This window comes from Onychostoma macrolepis, chromosome 03, assembly GCF_012432095.1.
Source record: "Onychostoma macrolepis isolate SWU-2019 chromosome 03, ASM1243209v1, whole genome shotgun sequence".
NCBI lineage: Eukaryota > Metazoa > Chordata > Actinopteri > Cypriniformes > Cyprinidae > Onychostoma > Onychostoma macrolepis.
In genome coordinates this window covers 11,447,101-11,471,665 of record NC_081157.1, presented here as the reverse complement: position 1 = coordinate 11,471,665, position 24,565 = coordinate 11,447,101, and the positions used below count along the sequence as shown (strand labels likewise).

The 24,565-nt window shown below is 35.5% G+C and overlaps 2 long non-coding RNA genes across 4 annotated transcripts; both read right to left on the bottom strand.

Moving 5' to 3' along the window:
* Positions 1 to 4,038: 4,038 nt before the first annotated feature.
* LOC131536716 (uncharacterized) lies at positions 4,039 to 16,544 on the bottom strand. 3 transcript variants are annotated; one of them, XR_009270051.1, is made up of 5 exons: positions 16,382 to 16,544; positions 8,913 to 9,048; positions 7,186 to 8,808; positions 6,106 to 6,193; positions 4,039 to 5,212 (listed from the first exon to the last, which is right to left on the bottom strand). It is a non-coding gene; the product is annotated as an uncharacterized LOC131536716 (long non-coding RNA). The 3 variants fall into 3 exon arrangements; XR_009270052.1 differs by lacking the exon at positions 16,382 to 16,544 and having other exon boundaries at positions 7,186 to 8,516; positions 8,750 to 8,808; positions 8,913 to 9,760; XR_009270050.1 differs by lacking the exon at positions 16,382 to 16,544 and having other exon boundaries at positions 8,913 to 9,760.
* Positions 16,545 to 22,103: 5,559 nt separating this feature from the next.
* On the bottom strand, positions 22,104 to 24,565 carry LOC131536721 (uncharacterized). Its single transcript, XR_009270057.1, has 4 exons — positions 24,178 to 24,565; positions 22,762 to 23,196; positions 22,320 to 22,556; positions 22,104 to 22,193 (listed from the first exon to the last, which is right to left on the bottom strand). It is a non-coding gene; the product is annotated as an uncharacterized LOC131536721 (long non-coding RNA).

Sequence of the window (24,565 nt, the reverse complement as noted above, 5' to 3'; positions counted from 1 at the left end):
GAGATTAAGTGACAAACAAAACCATTGTTAGGTACGGTAGATAAAGATGACAAGAGAGGCAAGGATCCAAATGCAAATACATGAATAAACAAAATAAAACAAAGGACTGGGAACACTAAAGACCAAGAAACCAGAGACCATCCAGCAACAGGCTAAATCAACAACTGACAAAGAACAACAGAAACTAGTGATGTTATGTTCAACACGTAAGCTTCAAAGCTTAAAAACAACACATTTCACACTGAAGCACTGTATCGTAGCTTGATTCGTTTGGCCAAAAGCACATGATATATGACGTCTGAAGCTTCGTTCGCCTGAAAGCCACGTGACTGCTTCCTCTTGAGTAGGTTGACTCTGGCTGTGTCCGAAACCGCATACTCAATGAGTAGATACTTAATTTCAATAAGTACTTACTTAACGAGCGCTAAAAGAGTACGTACTCTATAGCCTGATCATTTTAAGTATGAATGCGATCTGGACGTCATCCGTCATGTTGACGTTATCATGTGACTTACGACGTTATAACAAGTACAACAACTTAAAAGATACGAGCGACAGGTTTAATTCATCTATCTGTAAATATTTTGATGTTTATGAAATTTGCTCATTTTGTGGTGAAAATGAGCAACGGCTGCCCTTTTATTTTGTGATTGTAGTATAACCAATAAATTTTGGGTTGATTTAAGTTTTTTGTCATTATAATATTTCATTGTTAAAGATACAACCATCTTTCCTTGAGCTTGTATGTAATTATAAGTTCTGCAGTAATATTAATAAAAAGAAGATAAGAGGGACAGGTGCACTAACACCTCATAGCATCAGTACCTACCCAGCTAACATAAGACCAGCGGGCCACTGGCGGCCCACTGGTGGCAAAGTCGGCGGCCCTCTTTTCCGACAGCGGTCCGCTGGTTTATAATTACTGTTTGCTGGCGGTCCACGGTCGGTCCATGGTTCATAATCAGTTCGATTACGCTAACCAAAATGTCCTTGCTCACAATAATGGATCAAAAACAATGTACAATGGCAATTGAAAATTTATTTTCAGTGAACAGATTAAACATACAAATGCATTTAAAGTATATTTATCAGATGGTTTTATCCAATGTGACTTTCAAATAGAAGCATTCAGTTCACATATGTGTACCCGTACAAAAGTCAACCACAAAATTAAGCATGGTTTAACTATGATTGTTGTAGTAAATTCACAGTAACTACCATAACCATGGTCTTACTACAGCATAGTAGTAAACCTATAGTAACTACAAACTTCACCATGGTTTCAAAAACTATGGTTACCACAGTTTTACTCCAGCATTACTAAAATATTACTATTGTAGAACCATGATATCAAAACCTTAGTTTGAGAAAAACTAAAAAACCCTGATTACTACAGTTATGATTACTAGTTTTACCATAGTAAAAACATGGTTAACTGTTGTAAGGGTACAATGCTTTTCACAATCAAAACAGCTTTAGAAAATTTCAAGGTTTCAAAAAAAAAAAAAAAATCCTATCAACAGCCTGAGGTGACTGTGACTCAATGGGGAGCATCTTCTGGCAACAAATTAATGTCTATATGTCAATAAATCTAAGATAATACAAGTTATGTGTTCAAAGTCATGTTCAGTTAAAGGGACTACCATTAAAGGATTGGTTCGGGGAATTTAAATCCACTTTATACTGTCACAAAGTCTGTAACATGTAAATAAACATTATTTGGATAATGCAAAATATTATTTGGATGACAAATTAATGGGTATATCTCATGAAACTCAGAGAAAGATTAAACATTGTTCGTTCACATATATTACCATCATAGTAACAATACAAAGTGGGCTGAAAATCACTCAACGTATGCTTTAAGGCATTGATTACAATACATAACATTTGTCAGGTTGGTATATTCATCTATAGTTGCCATCATCTGGGGTCTTCATGAGTGTTGGCATCATCTGAAGTAACCTCAAGTGAGGCTGGATCCAAGCTGTAGTAACACTGGGATGGGAAACCTGAGAGATAGAAACAAAAGGAGAAGAATTAGCATAGATGCTGTTCATATTATTTCAGGCAAAAGATGATCATGCACATTTATTACTAGAGTACGAGGTTATGAGTTGTTATGTGAATGCTTGGCTAAAAGATATATTTTTAATATAGATTTAAACAGAGAGAGAGTGTGTCTGATCCTCAAGTTTTGTGACATTATTTAGCTTACTTTGCTATAATTTGGTTAAATCGCAATCTGATTTATTCTGTATCCCTTAGTAAGCATATAATTTGTCCTCAGTATTCAGGGAACAGACACAGTCTCACTCTAAAAAGTAGTTTTATAGTCCATTCAAATAAAATGTTTTAATTGGTCAAACATTTAGAAGACTACAGCAAGTTATGTCAATTAAAATTTAACACTTTACTCCATGTATTTTATATGTTACCTCAACTAAGATTTATTATTTGGGCATCATAAGAAATTGCAGGGGAACTAAAACATATATTTTTATAGTTTAACAAAATTATTATATCAATCACTAAAAACACAATTTACAACACATAATAGCCATTATTTAATAACAATCTCCATTTATAACATTTGTCATACAGACTAAACATACAGGCTTAAAGAAAAAAAGTCACCTACATCTCGGATGGCCTAAGGGTCAGTAAATTAACAGCAAATTTTCATTTTTGGGTGAACTATCCCTTTAAAGCTCCAGCTGACAAACATTACATCTGTAATACAACTGCAAAATTCAGTTTAAACTTTAATGAACTAAGAAAAACCTAAACAAGCTAAACAAAATGTTAGCAAACAAACATTTACAAATATTACTACTGTTCACAATTACATCTTTAAAATGAGGCAGAAGTCACAATAAATAAATAAATAAATGAACCAGGTGTTACAGTATATAAAATCAAGTCAAGTCACCTTTATTTATAATGCACTTTATACAATACTGATCGTGTCAAAGCAGCTTTACAGTCAAACAGGAAAATAGTTTGTTAATAATGCAAGAGGACATTAACAAGTCATTTTTCCAGTTAAAGTCAGTTCATTGATGATTCAATGAAATCATCATTCAGTTCAGCTCTCTTCCAATAGTGTCTATGCAATCAGCCAAGCGTCCCCAAATAAGCAAGCCAAAGGTGACAGCGACAAGGACTCAAAACTCCATCGGTGACAGAAACTGAGTAGAAAACCTTGGGAGAAACCAGGCTCAGTCGAGGGGCAGTTCTCCTCTGGCCAGAAGAAACCAGCATGGCATGGTTTAATTCCTGCACAGGTCAGATTGAGCAGAGGACTTGTCTGGTTCTCGTGGTCTTGTCCCGATGGCCAACGAGGTCTTCACTGGGGATCTGTCTCTGGAGCTCATCTAGCTGACATGGTCTCCGCTGACATTCAGGGCTGTAGAGGTCGTCTCTAGGTGCTGATCCACCATCTGATCTGGATACGGACTGGATCTGGTGGCTATGGTGACCTCGGAATAAGAATGAAACAGACTAATATTAGCGTAGATGCTGTTCATATTATTTCAGGCAAAAGATGATCATGCACATTTATTACTAGAGTACGAGGTTATGAGTTGTTATGTGAATGCTTGGCTAAAAGATATATTTTTAATATAGATTTAAACAGAGAGAGAGTGTGTGTCTGATCCTCAAGTTTTGTGACATTATTTAGCTTACTTTGCTATAATTTGGTTAAATCGCAATCTGATTTATTCTGTATCCCTTAGTAAGCATATAATTTGTCCTCAGTATTCAGGGAACAGACACAGTCTCACTCTAAAAAGTAGTTTTATAGTCCATTCAAATAAAATGTTTTAATTGGTCAAACATTTAGAAGACTACAGCAAGTTATGTCAATTAAAATTTAACACTTTACTCCATGTATTTTATATGTTACCTCAACTAAGATTTATTATTTGGGCATCATAAGAAATTGCAGGGGAACTAAAACATATATTTTTATAGTTTAACAAAATTATTATATCAATCACTAAAAACACAATTTACAACACATAATAGCCATTATTTAATAACAATCTCCATTTATAACATTTGTCATACAGACTAAACATACAGGCTTAAAGAAAAAAAGTCACCTACATCTCGGATGGCCTAAGGGTCAGTAAATTAACAGCAAATTTTCATTTTTGGGTGAACTATCCCTTTAAAGCTCCAGCTGACAAACATTACATCTGTAATACAACTGCAAAATTCAGTTTAAACTTTAATGAACTAAGAAAAACCTAAACAAGCTAAACAAAATGTTAGCAAACAAACATTTACAAATATTACTACTGTTCACAATTACATCTTTAAAATGAGGCAGAAGTCACAATAAATAAATAAATAAATGAACCAGGTGTTACAGTATATAAAATCAAGTCAAGTCACCTTTATTTATAATGCACTTTATACAATACTGATCGTGTCAAAGCAGCTTTACAGTCAAACAGGAAAATAGTTTGTTAATAATGCAAGAGGACATTAACAAGTCATTTTTCCAGTTAAAGTCAGTTCATTGATGATTCAATGAAATCATCATTCAGTTCAGCTCTCTTCCAATAGTGTCTATGCAATCAGCCAAGCGTCCCCAAATAAGCAAGCCAAAGGTGACAGCGACAAGGACTCAAAACTCCATCGGTGACAGAAACTGAGTAGAAAACCTTGGGAGAAACCAGGCTCAGTCGAGGGGCAGTTCTCCTCTGGCCAGAAGAAACCAGCATGGCATGGTTTAATTCCTGCACAGGTCAGATTGAGCAGAGGACTTGTCTGGTTCTCGTGGTCTTGTCCCGATGGCCAACGAGGTCTTCACTGGGGATCTGTCTCTGGAGCTCATCTAGCTGACATGGTCTCCGCTGACATTCAGGGCTGTAGAGGTCGTCTCTAGGTGCTGATCCACCATCTGATCTGGATACGGACTGGATCTGGTGGCTATGGTGACCTCGGAATAAGAATGAAACAGACTAATATTAGCGTAGATGCCACTGAGAACAATAAAGCACATTTTAATTGTAGTAAACACTCTAAACATTTACACACATTACCTGGAATGAAAACAATAAACTCCTAGTCTTGAAGGTACACACAGTATGTAGTTGCAGTGGAGCGGTCTGGTGTTTGGTGCCTTGGAAGAACTGACTGGGTTGCATCTGAAATCTTGCAGTGATGACAAAGCACCAATGAAACCTTTGGCCACACCCTGATGGAGAAAGAAAAGTACATTTTAAGTTAAAAAAATTAAATGATGCCTTTTAAATCATTTACAATGTATCTATATCAGTTAATTAAGTCAATTTGTGACGAAACAGAAGTTGAAACCATTTTTTTCCCCTTTTTTTTTTTGGCATAAATCCATCCATTGCACAACAGGGAGCACTGATGCTGACTGGATTTGTAATAGAACATGTAGATTTCATATAGTAGGGCTAAGTTACCTTAAATAGCATAATATAACAGTCCTGCCTGTTGTTGATAAATACCAATAGTGACATTTTACAAATTGATTGATCAGTTGTCCCAGTGTTTACTGAGCCACGGTCTTTCCCTGTGCAGGAACTCGTGTGCACGATCTAGTGATTCACTAACCTAGAACTGACTGAGACACTTTGAACGGCCTCGTGAAACGATTCAGTTGTTCATTTTCGTTCGGAACGATGAACTTCTCTTACGAAGCGCCATTCACGAGACAAGAATTCATTATAGTAACAGCTTTTGACATTGTGTTTTATGGATTAAACATGGTAAGAGCACGTTCCCTTAACTTAAATTTCCCTCAGACATAACGTATCATACAACGCTTATTCAATGTTTTTATTTATGTTGTACGCTTGTGTATAAATATATACATTTTAAATAAAACATTTACACCTTTATAATATACGTTTTTATAAATGCAGTATAACGTTAAGTACAAATATTTATTCAGTGCCACTTGACTTACTTGATGCCTGAACTTGACATACACTGTCTTATATCCACTTTTTAACAACTCATGAAACACTTTCTAAATGTCCACTCAAAAAAATTGGATATGTTGCATGATTTTCTCGTTAAATTTAGTCTAAAAAATTACATTTATTTAGTGCAACTCACCTGACTCGTGAACTTGACAAGATGCCGGCGCTGTTTCTCCTGCGAAGTCACTCAGGCTCGTGCACGTGCAGAATGATCTCAGTGTTGGCTGGATTTGTTTTATTAGTTTAGTCAACATTTAGCATTCTGAATGTTGACTGGATTTGAAAATAACCATTCATTTAATATTTTTTAAATATATTTGTGCAGACTTAATATGTCTTCTCAACTAAGAACAAGCAATAAAAAGAGTTCAACTTAAATATTTGGTAAAACTTTATTTTGATAGTCCACTTTAGACATTCTACTAACAGTAAGAAACTTTGCAACTACACGTCAACTAGCAGTCATTAGAGTATTAGTAGACTCTCTGCTTAATAACTTCTGACACTTTATTTTGATGGGTCCACAACATACAACATAATGACTATGAGAAACTTTACAAGTATGTCAACTTATTCTACTAACCCTAAACCTACCCTACTGAGAGTTAGTAGACATGTAGTTGTGAATTAATGAGAATTAGTTGACACGTAGTTACAAAGTTACTTATAGTTAGTAGAATGTCTAAAGTGGACTATCAAAATAAAGTGTAACCAAATATTTTTGTTTTTTTAAATTATTTGAATATGTTAAAATTGTAATGTATTGCTGAGATCAAAGCTGAATTTAACATCATTACTCCAGTCTTCAGTGTCACATGATCCTTCAAAAATAAATCTGATTTGCTGCTCAAGAAACATTTCTGATTATTAACAATATAAAAAAAGATGTGCTGATAAACATTTTAGTTCATTAAGGAATCCTGAATAATACACACAAAACAAAATACGAATCAGGAATATTTCCTGAGCAGCAAATCAGCATATTAGAATGATTTCTGAATAATCATCATGTAAAACTGAAGAGTAATGATGCTGAAAATTCATCTTTGATCACAAAAATAAAATACATTTTAACATCACTCACTCATGTTTGGATGTCAAAACCTTCTTAAAATAACTGTAATAAAGAATTGTAAAAGATGCATGGTGATATGCATTTTTTCACTACATATTTGCATATATGAAGTGATTTAATGAGCTTTCTTATGCAGCTTACCTATGTTTCCCACATCTCTGTCAGCAGCTTCCTTCAGAAATTTAGATATCTTGGAGCTTCTCTTCCTTTGTAGAAGTGTTACTCCAGAAACCACAGAACAATTTTTATCAATAATTGTTTGCCATTAAATATCAAATCACGTTTTAACTAGATTCAGTTAATACGTGCTCCTTTAAGTGACGTCACCGATTAACAGTAAAGTTACAGCACATATTTTAGGCCAAATAAATTCGTCTAATTCCAATAACCTATTGACAAAACCTTTACAAAGCTATTAAAATCTCCCAACTACACATAAATATGTGATGAAAAGTCAAAACTTTGATCAATCAGAGCTCAATATACAGAGTTAGCATACATCGTCTGAAAACAGCTGAGATGCTAACGGACTTTTTCGAAGACATTAAACCGTCTTTATGAAGTAAATATTCAACAGAAGCGTATCAATTACAAGAAAGAAAGGTGTCAGGAACAGTTGTATGTAATATTTGTGTGATTTTAAGGACTAAACTCACCTGAAAACGGTGAAAACAGCAGCGAGAGACGCAGTATTGCAGCTGTCAGTTGGAGAGTTGCCGCCCCGTTTCCATGGTAACTCCCTCGCTGCAGCGTTTGAATGAGACTCAGAGCGCGCGTCCATCAAAACATGTCACAGTCACGCACCGTTTAAATAAACATTATATAGAACATAAACAACAACAAAAAAAATTATTTAATTTTGAATTTTAATCGTTTTGTAGTTATATGACCCATTCATACATAGGTGTAAACTGCAACCCGCATGTGATAGTGGGACAAAGTAGCACTTTTATTTTTATTCAATTTTATATATATATATATTTTTTTTATTAGATTTTCTATTTATTTCATTTAAAAATGTGCTTGCAGTTTTTATACTATACTTTTGTTAATATGAAACAGTCAATGTTTGTCACTATTTTTATTCAGTGCTTCAGATTCCTTTTAACTGTAAAAATGTAATGTAATACATAAATGTAAAAAAATAATAATTTATAAAACAAAGATGTCAAGCTCAGTAGAAACACAGGACAGATCTGCTTGCCACTGGTGCACCGACGGAGGCCCAGCCACGGCAAACCGCTGGTGGCGTGCCACCCAAAAAACGCTGGCTGACCGACATTTTTAGATTGGACGGCTCACCGATGGTGTGCCGACGGTGGTCTGACCATATTAAGCCGCTGCATTTGTGCTGCCCAAAAACCGCTGGTGGACAGCTAGGTCATTGTTTGCTGGGTAGTACGGTTTTCCTCAGCGTTTGCAATGTTTGCACTAAGGAGACGTCGATCAGCTGCTCAAAGATCTTGTTAGATCTTGTCATCATAGTTTGAAGACCAAAGGAACATGCGTTAGAAAACCAACAACAATCTGGCAAAGAATCTGAGAGAACAGTAGAGTAAAGTAGCAGAGGAAATCAAGATAAAGAGAAAACAGATGCGGAGAAGATCAGCGTGAACGCTGATCACAATAGCGAACAGATGAGTCTAAGTAGCAGTAATGAGAGAAGAAAGAGAAACAAGTAGACAGTATTGAGTAAGCTACTTACTACTGTCTGCTGTTCTATTGCAACAGGTGACTCCACAAGGCAGATATTACTATCAGAATCTGTTGGGAACAATGAAAACCCAATCCAAAATTAAATAAATGCAAATATAAAAAAAAATAACACATATTGGTAGGCCTCTTAAATTTTATGAAGGCACTTGTACCCTGGGGTGTGAATGGCTCTGGTGAACTCCCTCCTGGAATTCCCTCAGTGTTCAGAATCAGGGTCATCTCCTCTGCATTCGTCAGTGGTGCTGGTGCAGGTTCTCCCCCTGATAGCCTGTGTCTTCTTTCTGTTGGCTGAGTAGAAGTCAAATGTCAATTTCATTACCATAATTAAGAAATGTAACGGGTTAAATGAGAGAACATTTAATTGTGTGAAAACAGCATTAGACCTATGTGGAAAAAGCTGCTGCACATTGAAATAGACACTGAATGATATTTAGTTATTTAATATGTCAAATGTTTGAAAAGTCAGGTAGACTACTGTAATATTCAGTAGGTAATTGTAAGTGTTCTATGTACCAGTTCCATGCTCTGTGTACCACTAGAGGGTAGTATGTTATATAAAGTATAACAGGGCACGGTGTAGATGAAGAGGTGTGCTGTGATATGTGCCAACAAGCATGTTATTGGAGAATGACAGTAATTTATTAGATACTGGCTCTTTATTTGAATGATGACAAAAGAGAAACACACCATGGTACTAGGAGTGGTGCTTCTGAGTTGTTTTTAAAAGGAAAACTAAGATGGACAGCAGTTTGAAGCCACCTGATGGACTGAGATCAACTGGGAATGTCAACAGTAACTGGAGAACATTTAAGCAGCAATTTGTGTTGTATATGCGAGCTGTTGGATTGGAAAGTAAGCCAGATGCAAGGAAATTAGCATTGTTGCTGACAGCTGCAGCCCCACAAGCAACTGAGGTTTTCAACGCTTTACGTCTTGAGGGGCCTTTCATCCACCAGAAGTACAGCCTACATACACACAATCTTAATAATATCAAAACCACAAGTTGTCAGCCTTTTATTTTGCTGGAAAATATGCCATTAACAAGATATCCTAACCAAGAAGTCATCATGTAAAATAAACACAACATTCACAGCATGAACTATGCACATAGTCCTACGTAGTCCAGGCTATTTAGAACTACTGTCTATATCGGCTCCATCTTGCAAACAAATCACCCTTTTATTTTATTAAATACAATATACAAAAATGTTACCGTCTAAACATGTTTCTTTTAATGCTATAAGTTAGTCAGATCACTGGGAGTACTTTACAAAGGTTTTCTTCAGCTTTTTCAGGAGAAAAATTCCCTTATGACGTCAGAAAAGTTCAACTCTCTTAGTGTGTCACTTTTGATTGACATCCTGTCAGACGATTAAGTCTTTCTTGTGGCATTGTCAATATCAGTCTGTTTTTTTTATTCTATTTTTTTTTTTAATCAATGACAGCTTTGAAAAAGAATGTTCTCCGGCTGTATTCGTCACTGGTTAAGTTAACCCTCTATGGCAGAGGTTTTCAAACTGGGGTCTGCAAGAGGGCTCCAAGGGGTCTGTGAAAAAGTTGACCGAACCAAACAAAAAAGACAACTTACATTTTAGTTATTTATATTGCTATGTATCACCTTAAGTAATGTAATGAGAAGTGTTCAGTAATAAAGGAACAAAAACTGGTACAACATTACAGGATCAAAGGACTTGTATACTGTTTCAAAAGATCTGTACACACATCAGGCAAAATTGTGGTTTGCAAAATGAGAAACATTTAGATTAATTGCCAGTCATCATCTAGGCCTATATTTTGGGGCCATATGTACACTGAGCAGTGTTCATTGAGCAATGTACCATTAAACGGCATTTTAAGAATTAATTTACTATTAACTATTATTAATTTAACAACTAACACACAATAAGAAATGTGATTATTTAACACGTGAATTTCTATTTATAATGTTACATTCAATTACTATTATCAATGCCTGTGGTACACTTATTTGTTTTTATAAAGGTATCTCATAAATTCTGAATAAAAAATTATAACATGGCAGTTTTGTAATGCTACAATCAGTAAATTATTATTATTATTATTACTTTTTGTAAATAGTTAAAGATAAATATATTTTGTGGTGATTATTTATTTATATATATATATATATATATATATATATATATATATATATATATATATAATATTATATTATATATATATATTAAAAAAACACCAGTATTTCACATACAGAATGCAGACATGTTATGTGAAATTTATGTTTCTATTGTTTTGTCGCAAAAGTTGTAATGGGCAAGCGACTGTTAAACTGTTATGTGACTATATCAAAGATATACTTTAAATTAGGTAAGTTACTTTTGCAGACATTCCAGTTCAAGTATTTCTGTATAATCTTTAATCTTCAAATATCATTATCATTTTTAAAGTCATGAATCTTAATGTCATTTTTTACAAGTAGCAGACGAGTTCAGCACTGGAGGATTCAGATTTTTAATTTGAAAAAAAAAAGAGAAAAAATTTAAGGTAGTGTGTGGTTGGGGCTAGGGGACATTTCCTTAGATTAGCATTTTAGTATATACACATGTAATTCTTCACAATTTTCATGTAATTCTTACATTTTTGTCCACTGGATGGGCCACCACAAAGGGAATGTATCATATATCAACCATTAGGGCATTCAAGAGGGTGCATTTCTCAAATTTCTTTGATACAAATCTCAAAATCTCTAAACAGTTCATACAAACAACATTATACAATGTTTCACCGGCAAAAGACTGTAACTTTCCCTAACCTTAGTCCAAGTGTTTGTGTCAATGAACATGTCTGTGCCAACAGATTAAGTACTTGTCCTTGAGTCTGGATAAACCCAGATACCTGTAGCACACACATGTCTCCAAGATGCCTTTTAAAAAAGCAGGTACTGTGTACAAAGATCTGGTAACATTCTATACATACACACACACACACATATATACATATATATATATATATATGTGTGTGTATGTATGTATATGTATGTGTGTGTGTGTGTGTGTGTCGTGTGTACACATGTGTATCTCTATCCCAGAGATGCAAACAGGTAAAGGGGAAAAAAGGTGAGAACTGGGGGCATGTTCCACATGGAATTATTGTTTTTTAAAGATATTTGTTTTACATGCTCACTTGTAGTTAGTTTAAGGTATTTAAAAAATATATTTTTTTATTACCTTATATGTCCAAAACTGTAGTTTTTCTCACACACACAAAAAAAAAATCTCTCTCTTCCCACATCTCAGAACTTAATTACAATATTAATAAAATTGTTAAAGAGTAAAGAAAATACTATACAAAACTTACTAGCAGTTGCCCAAGTGGTTATCAGTCTTACTTTTCAAATACAAAGAAGACCAGTCTACCATAACTGAATATAAAAAGTTATGGCCAGTCTGCAACCGGCTCCAGTTCTTTATTTAACCTTGTAAGACCACAAGTACCCTTGTAAGCCCCTCCTAAAAACCCTTTCTCATTGGATCTAAGCAAATCTCATAGGTGACCTACAGGTGCTGGTCATATAATTAGAATATCATCAAAAAGTTGATTTATTTCACTAATTCCATTCAAAAAGTGAAACTTGTATATTATATTCATTCATTACACACATACTGATATATTTCAAATGTTTATTTCTTTTAATTTTGATGATTATAACTGACAACTAAGGAAAATCCCAAATTCAGTATCTCAGAAAATTAGAATATTGTGAAAACGTTCAATATTGAAGACACCTGGTGCCACACTCTAATCAGCTAATTAACTCAAAACACCTGCAAAGGCCTTTAAATGGTCTCTCAGTCTAGTTCTGTAGGCTACACAATCATGGGGAAGACTGCTGACTTGACAGTTGTCCAAAAGATGACCATTGACACGTTGCACAAGGAGGGCAAGACACAAAAGGTCATTGCAAAAGAGGCTGGCTGTTCACAGACCTCTGTGTCCAAGCACATTAATAGAGAGGCGAAGAGAAGGAAAAGATGTGGTAGAAAAAAGTGTACAAGCAATAGGGATAACCGCACCCTGGAGAGGATTGTGAAACAAAAGCCATTCAAAAATGTGGGGGAGATTCACAAAGAGTGGACTGCAGCTGGAGTCAGTGCTTCAAGGACCATGGTATCCCTGTTCTTAATTGGCTATTGTTTAACCCTCTGGGGTCGACAAACGCGTATACGCGTTTTGAGGCAGATTTTCCTGATAAGGCCGAAATGAGCTTGAATTACTCTGCCATTTTTGATCGTACAGATAAAAGCAATACACCATTCGAATCTGTAAGGGGTCTACTTTAATTTGTATACACTCATAATAACAACTAAACTTTGTGCTTCTGTAGAATAAAGAAAACAAACAGGGTGCGCTCTCTGTCTTCTCCGTCTCCGCGAACTGTTTTTAGAAACGCGTCACTAAAATGAACTGTAACTCAGCAAATACTCAACACAGAGACATGAGAAATATATCTATAGAAAGCTTGAAGTGTCTACTTTGAAATGAAGCTAGTCTTATCGAAAACAAACATTCTGTGATGAAGTAATCCGTATGAAACCAACACGATGTTCAATCTGTCCCGTCTGACTCATTATCGCTAATGTGACCCCGCGCTCGCGCTGTTCATATGTAAATAACCACGTGGTGCGTGCGCGCGTGCAAACGCCCAACACAAACAAAGAGTGAGGAGATCCTCATCGCGGCTACTGTTCGTTTCTGGATGAAGACGCGCTGAGGAAAAGCAGGATTTCCCTCGAAAGAAGAACACGATTTCATCCAGCAGAGGAGATGAGTAAGTAATGTTTCTTTTTTACATTAGTTATCGTTTTATTGTGACATAAACTTGAATGGATTTACTAACAGTTAGCTGGGTTTTCCCCCAAACGACAACATGATGAATGCTACGCATCTAAGAATGTTTAGACCATGTTTATTATTAATACTCTGTTCACAAATAGATTTTAATAGCGTGCTAAACAATAATAATTAGTTTCTCAGATATAAAATATCATTTTTTATAGTACAAAGTACATCCTTTTATTGTACAAAGCTTGCTTGAGTCTGTGGCTATAGAATCATATCATAGACTACTATAAAATCATACATACTAGACTATATGACTACAAAATCATAGTTGGGTTTTTCCCAAACTATAATTCCTGACTACAATGTTTGAAATCGTGTAAAACATTTTGAATATGATAGGCAATTCATTGTATTTAAATGTATTACTGCGCGATGATGTTTTCATGCTCTATATAAAACAATAAAAGTAATATGAGTGTACACTGTAACATGATGAATGCTACGAGTCTAAGTATGTTTAGTACATGTTTATTATTAATAACCTACTCTGTTCAGAAATAGATTTTAATAACGTGCTAAACAATAATAATTAGTTTCTCAGATATAAGATTTCTTTCTCTCTTTTATGATAGTGATGTATATGATATTTATAATATATATACAGATGTTCCTGATATCAACATGCTCACAAATGTTTTTTTGTTTGTATTTTATTGAATCAGATACCAGCACCAGATGAATCCTGATGTCTCTTCAAACTGTTTTCCTCTGAGAGTGCTGCACCAACATCAGATGTTCAACTACACTGATATTCTATGTCAAAACAAGCTCCTTCTCTACTGATTATGTTTTTTTTCTTCTTGAATCCATGGAAAGAAGTAGAAACACTTAAATAAAACACGTAAATATCAGGTATGATTTACTTGTTTCACTTGTTGAACAGAATGTGTTGCAGGAATGACTCAAAGTCTGTTCACATCTCTGTGGTTAGATCAGTGTGCACAATAATGTGTCTTTGACCTTCATTATGTATGTTTTGATTATACTGTGTTGTAAATAAAATACAAATAATTTAAAAAACCCTTTTTTTTCAATCTCCTCACATTCTGTCTTACCTGCCTCAAAGTCACAGTCACACTGATGGGCCATTAGGGGCCATTAGGGGAGGGCCCTTTGTGTCTCAGGTGAAAATCACTTAATATTCATGGCCATTGCCACTCCCTCGCATATAGACCCTCGATGACAAAACATGTCTTGAAAATTTTAAATCAATATATTGTTTTCTGTGAATGAGTAAGCAGAATGATTTTCACATAATTGTGAAGTAAATATTCTAGCCTACAAGACTGATTACTCAAAAGTCTTGGTCAGGACTATTTAGTGTGGGTTTTATGGCCTTATTTCAGCTACATTTTTTTCCCCAAAACTTACAAACCACGCATAATATTTTTTTTCTAAAAAATGCAAACATGTACATCCATCTTGGTCACATATTATTGTAGCACAGTTTATGCTGAATACAAAAAAAATTACATGTTGGTCAATAGTATGTTTTAAGTAGCTGAAATAAGCACAAATATCAGGGCATGTCAAAACATCTCAAGGGCCCCAAAATGACCTCGGACCCCAGAGGGTTAAATAGGGTATTGTGAAGAGGAAGATGCGATATGCCAGACCCAACAATGCAGATGAGCTGAAGGCCACTATCAGAGCAACCTGGGCTCTCATAACACCTGAGCAGTGCCACAGACTGATCTACTCCATGCCACGCCGCATTGCTGCAGTAATTCAGGCAAAAGGAGCCCCAACTAAGTATTGAGTGCTGTACATGCTCATACTTTTCATGTTCATACTTTTCAGTTGGCCAAGATTTCTAAAAATCCTTTCTTTGTATTGGTCTTAAGTAATATTCAAATTTTCTGAGATACTGAATTTGAGATTTTCCTTAGTTGTCAGTTATAATCATCAAAATTAAAAGAAATAAACATTTGAAATATATCAGTCTGTGTGTAATTAATTAATATAATGTACAAGTTTCACTTTTTGAATGGAATTAGTGAAATAAATCAACTTTTTGATGATATTCTAATTATATGACCAGCACCTGTATTTTGATCTAAAAAAAAGTTAGTGGTCACCTAAAGGTGAGTAGTTTGCATCTATGGTAACCATATTTGTGTTTTCTGTAATGGCTGAAATTCTAAAAGTATAACACTACTTATTGTAAATTCATATAAGTGAAGCAGTTTTTTAATGAATGCACAAACAAGTAAATATGGTCACTTTTTATTTAACACTGTTTGACATTATTGTTGTTTTTAAATGGTATTCTATTTAACACAAAATAGAAACATTCCTCAAAACACTACCCTTACTACCCCCAATCCCAGCAAGCCACTGTAGGACATACATCTATAAAACCCAATGGGAGTAATAGAGCGAGAGAGACATCATGCAATATATTTAATAACTATAGCAAAAGCATATCATCTTCATCAGAGCTCAGATCAGTACTGCTTGAGTACAGGGCTTCCAAGTGTTCTGGCCAGCTGGAATATTCACATTCGTCACCAGTAATATGTTCAGTTATAGTGTCTATTGTCTGATAACTTGTTTTTACAGTGTCCTGGTGAGCTTTTAGCTGATGTAATTTTTTCTGCAACACACACTGAAGTCCTTGAATCCCATCATCATCACACAAACAAATAAATAACAATTAAGTTAATATATCATGTGGGATGAGGAAATAATGAACACATGGTTATATTTTTATATATAAAAAACATCTTTAGGTTCTTACCTCCTGAAATGATGTTATCAAGCAAACGGTTCAGTTTGTGTTCCTGACTTCTTAGATAAAGCCAGTGCTGCTTTGCCTCTTGAACAAGGATAGTCTGTTCTTCCTCTAGTCGTTGAATGACCATCACCTTGTCAAAAACCTTCTTCTTTGTCAAGAGGTTGACATCATCTACATAATACAGGTAAATCGTGTAAATGAGATAAAGACACATTGACTAAGCATTTTAATGTAAATAAATAATGTTAATCGTTATGCATCAGTGACCTTGCTCTGTTAGCTGCCAGGGGAAAACATAGTCATTTTGAAGGACCTCTTCAATGGACACTATCTTAAGGGAGGCGTCAACAAGAGCATTGTGCTGCTCAATTGCTGAAGCCAGCTTCTTTCTCTCCTCATTTATTTTTCTCCTTATTTTATTTCGTCCTTTGTTTGTGGCTGAAAAATAATAGCAGATTGCTTGCTCAGTCAAGTAGAAGACTGCAGTTATAATATTTTGCAAATGTAAACTGAATAACAAATAGATTTTACATACTAGTGTGGGCCCATTCTTGTACATCTGTGACCCACTGATGGAGTACACCATCATCTACAGCAAGTGTTTGTTTCATGTCTTGTAGGCTTTCGGTCTCTTTTTTAGATTCTGCTGAGTCTGAAACATACAAATCAGTAGAGTGGTGATACAAGTATGTGATTAGGTGGTTTCCTGCATTAATTGGTCACAAAATGTCATCTCTTCTTCATGGAAGTCAAAAGCATAGGCAAATCACAATGTGCTTAAGCTACTGCCACAAAATAAAATTATAAATCATTGAATGTCCCATTAGACATTGTCAGAGCTGTGGCAAAAGTAAGTGCACTGTAAGTGCAACGGAAAAGTTGGTCTTTAGCAGAAATAACAAATCAAGTGTTTCCAGTGACTGTGGATTAGATCTGAAACATTCTGGAAAGACTTTGGAACACTCCTCCTTCTAGAACACCTTCATCTCAGCTATATTCTAGGAAATATGGTGTGAAGAGCTCTCTAGAGCACATCTCATTTCACAGCACATCTATTTGTGGTAGTCTGTCCAATTCCAAATGTAAATAGCTTTTGCAGAAGTCATCAGTATACCGTTTCACAAATGTTTTTCCAAACTACGCTCTGAATATTTGAAAAGTATCCTAAATATCCTAAACAATTTTATAATGTGTTGGTGTATAATTGTGCCTTAAATGAAGATGAGATGACATTTATGTGAGAAATGCCTGAAAATCAACTAATTCAAACACTTTCCTGTCACTTTTACAAGAGATTGACGCTTCCCACTTAACACAAATAATACAGATGAATATAAATTAAGATTGCCTTTTGGTATCTTGTGCAAAGTGTTTGGCACATATTTCGAAGCTTCATTTTGTTCCACCCCATACACTGCAACGTGAGCAAAGCTGTGCGTCCTGTCAATCAAAACAAACAAACTGACTACATACACTAAACAATGAAGTCTCGCATTACTTTTGGGAAGTGTTACTTGGAAAAGTTACAGATGCCAGCATTACATATAAACATACTAACCTGCTTTGGACATGAACTTAGTGCTGATACCAATCCTTGATAAAAAGCTATTCGCTTGTTCCACTTCTTCCCCCATGGTATATGCAGCACCCGTTTGAAAGCTTCCACTCCATTTGATCTATTGAGTGAAGAAAATGTTTAATATATGCAGGTTTTATCTGAATATATAATATAAAAGAGGCAATACGAACACATTGGTCTAAAATACCTCACATTTTACACCATGTGCTTTCGCATGCATAACTGAGAGGAATGGCTTCATGTTCAGCAGATGTCTCGGTTCCGGACAGGCCTGGCAAACTTTTATCAAGTATGGCCAGTATATGCACATGATGTCAGCACAAAAGAAAGTTGGGTCACACTTTATATTAGGTGGCCTTAACTACTAAGTACTTACATCAAAAAATAAGTATGATGTACTTATTGTGTTCATATTGTATTACAAAACACTTCTGCTGCTATTGAGGTGGGATACAAGTGAGGGATAATAAAGTAGGGAAAAACAGGCATTTGGGATATAAAGAAAGGACACAGAAGCCAGATTCATAAACTGTGTACACATGACTTCATATGTGAAATCACTGTATAACTGAACTTTTCACAAACACATGAATCATAATGTGTACTTGCAAGCAATCTGAAAGTTAGTGTAGTAAACTTACGTGTTGCACTTTTCTGCGGATATATTGAACAACAGAGGAAACGTCATTGTCTTTGCAAAGAAACAACCCCTCAAAGTAGCCGGAGTCCTCTGAACTAATAAAACAAAATTAAATCGATTTTTTTAGGATCAAATTTCTGAACAATGAACGTAAACGTAAGAACAATTTCAGGGTAATTCAAAGCTGCTGTGACAATAATAGAAAAATAACAAAATAGTCCTCACAGTATGAAACTTTCTGCTCCAAGGTCTTTGTTTTACTGACATAAAACATCAGGTCATAATAGTATAAACTGTTATTTAATTGTTGTTGATTTACTTTGCCATACAAAAAGTAAAGACCTACTTCCCAGCCTTTTTGAAACGGTGAAGTTTTCGGTTGCCATCCACAGCACCTGCCAGCATTAGAGGGGTACAAGCTGGGCACATGAAATGTTGTTTGCCACAGATCTTGTCAACTTCATAACGGCAGATGGACCACTCGAAAAAACTCTTCAACAACGTATCGCCGCATAAAGTGCCATTCTAGTTGAAATATTACTAAATTTTAGACTTGTTCATTGTAAGTCTAACTTCATTGTACCATCCTCTATAAGTTAAATATACTGAGCACCAAAGCATTAAAACAGCCAGAATAATATTATCATGGACCTCCATGTTCAACCAAAATAGTGCAAAGCCATTCAACAATAATATTCTGTGCACAAATGTACAAAACAGTTACCATAGACTTTGTCAGTTAATTGATTTTTCTCCCTGGAAACAAGACTAAATATCATAAGTCATTTTGCATATCTAGTAAAAGTATCTTGTTTTAAGGATATTTAGATATTTTGACTAGAAACAAGACAAAAATACTTACAAAAGTAAGATAAGCCATTTTTTTGCAGTGTATATGCAAAAAAATAAATAAACAGGATTTTACAAAAACCACTAAAAAGTGTTAAAATGTCATGATGACACTGATTTGACTCTTGAAAAAACTTGACTTTTTTTTTTTTTTGCACACTAAGATTAATAGGATTAGGACTGTTCTAATCTTAAAATTAATAAAATGATTTAAATGCATAAATTATATCCATTGTTCCACCCACCTTGCATGATTTTCTTAATTTTATATACACTAATTGCCTTAAATTTTGGATGTTCAAAAAAAGACTGACCTTTGGGCCATTTTGGTTTGGCTGTCCAAAGATCTCTATAGATTGTTTTAGAAGACGATCCAGATGATATCTAGCACTTTCATTGTCCAGGTTTTGAATAACTGTTTGCCCCTGTTTGACAAAGATCCATTTTTGCAGGGTCAGCGTGGCCTTTCTTCACGATGGCATCCATTTTGGTGCAGTCGTAAACCTTTCTGAGAGATGCTGCAACATTGCGCCCTTTTCTGAGAAACTGGATTAATTCTTTGTCGCTATGCGCCATAGTGTAATAAAGTGTGACCTGAGAACATAACCACAACAAATGCATCAAACAATTATTAATTAACACTAGACTAATAATAAACACAAATCATTCATTACTACCCAATGCTAACAAAACCTAGCATAATTTCAGTCGATGCACCTTGAAAAACGAGTAACGTTGAGCACCGCAGCGATTCTAATGCTGTTGAATCCGGTCAGAAACGCGCTCTCTCCAGATTATTATAATTTTAAATCAAAACAACGGAATAACAACGTTTGAAGCTCATACTGTATTTCATAACACTTTGTGGCAAACAAAGTATTAAACATAAATTAAGCAGATACGCGTTTAGATAGAAAAGCGTTTTCATAAGCAAATTTCTTGCTATAGCTGACTGGTCAAAACACGTTCTATCTGTACGTATTTTGGGTTGTTTTTACATAAATTTAGATACGTATCGAATCTGAAATTACGCCCAGATAATACGTAAAATGCACTGTAAATACGTAAAGCTATATACTTATTGGACCGTTTTAATTTACGTCTAAATATGTACGTTTTGTGTGTGAGATCAGAAAAAATTTTGACTTGACTTGACTAAAGTTTACAGTATCAGAGAACTTCTCGTCACCCCATGGAAGAGAGGGGCGGGGTGAGCAGAGCAGAGCTCATTAGCATTTAAAGGGGCATGCACCGAAACGGGTCGGTGTGAACAGAGCTGTTTTTGACAGAGTAAAAAAAGGGTGTTGTTTTACACTACCATTGAGAATTTTTAACCAAAGTATGTAATAGACTTTTCATTAAGAAGCTAAAGAATCATAGCAACTTGTGGAAAATAGGCATCCAATGACCCCTTTAAACTCATTCTGTTAGTTTAGTGTTCACTGTGATCAAAATAAGTTCTCTAATATTGGTCAGTAATATCACAAACATGTAGAAGTTCATCTTTTATTTCCTTCAAAGTATTTCTACAATTCAGTTTCCTTGTTATTCTGATTTCTTTTCAGTCTGGTGTTGGCATTTGACACACAAAAAAATCAATCTGATGGACCATGCTTCTGGTGTTGTTTTGGTGACATATTTCTTTGTCCCTTTGGAAAGACTAGAAACATCCTGAGACACAGAACAATATTTAATTGCAATCAGTTGTTAACAACTACTGGTCTTGATTATTACATTTTCTATAGCAGTGTTCAGATGCACAAACTTTAAAATGTACACTTACTTTTCAAATGTTTCAGGACCACTGGTGGCAACACCTTTTTCCCATCTTTTCCTGTGCGGTTGTACACATAGAGAACACTGTCTGACACGATGCTGCTCTTTATACTCTGTCTTACTATCGCTCCTACATTGGAGCTTCCATGGGTATGGATTGACCTGACAAAAACATACAGAATATTATTATAATTAAAAGATGCTAGGCTTAAATATTTTAAAGCACATTGTTATTACCTACACACTAAATATATAATCAATGAAACATTTTTTTGTCTCAAATGCACTGAACATTTGTGTGATTTTACTAACATAAAGCCCTCTGTAATTTTTGTCTTCTTCAAGCTTCTGACAAAAGGCTTCAAATGTTTCAGAACTGGAGCATTGTTGTTCAAAAAGTTCCTCAGCCATCTTCATCTGCCCGCTTTATGAGAACAGCCTTAATTTTTGCCAGGTCTTTCATGATGACAGTTTGCATCTCTTCCAACATTCTCTTCCAGCATCTTAATATTCTGATCTGAACATTTTTAATAATCAGGTTCACCCATAGTCAGTCTTATTCTCGCAAGAATTGTTTTTTTTCTTTTTCTCCCATATAATTTAATAATGTTTAATTAACATTTCACACCTAGGGATACAGGGTATGGCTGGCCTGAGTTGATAGAACTGTTATCAGGATCTTCAATCATTTCATCCAGACTCTGACCTGTACAATATCAATTGGAATGACACAATTAGCTGAGTTAAATTCAATTAAAAATGCAAAGACATTGCACTCTTGACAGGAAATTACAAATCCAAAAGAGGGCCCTGGACAGAATAAGTCCTTCTAACTATATAACTCAACTGTGTTATTCTTGCAAGTATTTCAGCTGAGTTTACTCGATGCATGGAATCCCATACCATGGGCGGTGCTAGGGAGTGGCAAGAAGGTGCTTCAGATCCCCCCAAAAAAGACCCTCATAGCACCTCTAAAAAAAATTTCATGAAGCAATTATATACAGGCTGTATACTAATTAATAAATAAGTAAATAATTTAAAACAACAAATGAAGTAAAAACATTTAACTTATTATGCGTGCAACATGCATAACTTACATGTGGTGTGACAAGTGAATTGTAGCTACATTACGCTTTTCGTAATGTAATATATAGGAATTCAGTTTCCCATTACCACTTTCCCAGATGAATGCCTTGAGATGAGTGAGCTCTACAAGTTAGAGCTCACACAAGACTTCCATCCCTCCAAAGGGAAACATCTAGGACCTTCTGGCCACACCGAAGGACAGGTCCAGGATCGGCACCCGGCATCCTTGTAATCCTCACCGCTTGTATCTACAGAGTAATATAGCCCGGCGGTTACGTTGTATTACATGTAAGTAATTCAGGTTGAATCGCTATTATTTCAAAATGTACAGCTTTGGGGACTCTAGAACCATTGGTTCAATGAAGATTTTCATCTTCATTTAAGCAACAGAGGAATGCAGAATAACTTATTAATAGATATTCAGTTGGTATTCAATGGTATTAAAATACTCACTTTTTCCACTTAGCCATGAAGACTTAAATAGTCTCCCCGGGAAAAGATGTCTTTTTTCTTCCCTGTGACCAGGTGCGATTGTGGACACAGGGCCTCTTTTGCAGCTTTCTCATCATCTTCTGTAAGAGCAAGTGGTGCTGCCCTGAATTTGGTGGATGTTCGGCCAAAATATAAATTCTGGCGGCCATATTTCTTGCTGATTGTGATATTTTTATGAAAATCTGTAACCCCCTCCTCAAACTCAGGTGTCATTGTTATTTGAACACAGATAAACATTTTTCCATCACTAAGGGCACTTGTTGACTTGACTTTCAGTGATGAAATTGTCATTTCTGTGCCATCAGCTGCGAAGGTGACAGCTTTGCAAGTGGTTCTGTTAGCCATACACTTGCAGCGGATCGGTCCCGGACGTGTGTAGGGGATAGGTGTTGCCATCTAGTGGGTAAGAAAAAAGTACACAAAATACTTAAGAATACTAATAACGAATTTATGTGTGTGTGTGTGTGTGTGTGTGTGTATGTATGTATGTATGTGTATATATATATATATATATATATATATATATATATATATACACACACACATATACATACATATATATACAACAACATGAACAAATAATTGCCCAGAGTTATTGCACATCTGGCTGTCTTTATATTGTTTTATCAACGGATTGTAGAAGTGCGGGTAGCAATAGGCTTCTTCACACAGCCTGCGCAGTTGGTGCTTTGTAGCCTACTGACGGTCACAAAAATGGGAGGCGCAGACCGTCTGCGCACACCCTCCAATGACGATTGTTACGTCACGCATACCATAGCGAACCCTAGCGGACTTGCAAACGCGGAAAGTATAACACAGGCTTAAGAAGAGCTGTAAGTGGAGTGATACTGTAACGTTATGAAAGGTTTTATCCTTCATTTATAAATTTTAGCTTTAGGGAACCAAATCTTAGAAATTCGGTTTTGATCTGATTAATTGATATTAATCAAAACTGTATAATTTATACCTTATTAACAACTCGTCCAGCGAGTATTAATAAAGTATACATTTAGCAATGCTTCTTATTACTGATAAGAATACAGAATTAATTGGGAAATTTTGCCTGAGCAACAGGTAACACGATCTATGGCAAATAGTTTAACGATTTGAAAATCAAGGCACCAGACTATTCATTAAAAATGAATCAAGCGTTTATTTATTATTCTAAGGCACAATACAAGTAACCAAAACACATACACACACATACACATATTATGGCAAGATCAAAGCAGTTTGAAGGAAGTTAAATATTCTCTTTTCTTGAGAAATAAGGACGACCTTGTGGGGACGTCACAAACGGAAGACTCAGTTATTGTTATCTTTTAACGATTCATTCAATTCAACCAGCTTCAGCGAATAAGAGATTTGTTTGTTTACTTAGCGTGCGTTGAATTGAAGGCTGTACTTCTTGAAGGGTTGCTGAAAGGGGACCCAGGACTTTTCCTGCTGACGTGTTGTTGTCGCGTGACGTCACTCGGGATTCCTCCTTCGGATTTGATGACTCTCTGGTAGCGCGCGAATAACGAGTTTTGAAGTTCTCTTATGCAGCCGCTTGCAAGTTCTCTTTGGTGGTCAGACGTGGCAAGTGGTTGAAGTCTCTTGATGACCAGCTAGATGTTCACAGCACGATCGAGGGGCAACGCCCAGACTTTCAGCCAAGTCTCTTGCAATCACCAATTGTTTCACCCCGTTCTTTGTTTTGGTCTGAGCTCTTGGTTCAAAGTTGGGGTGTCTGTTTTATCGGACAGAATTAAGTCCATCCTAG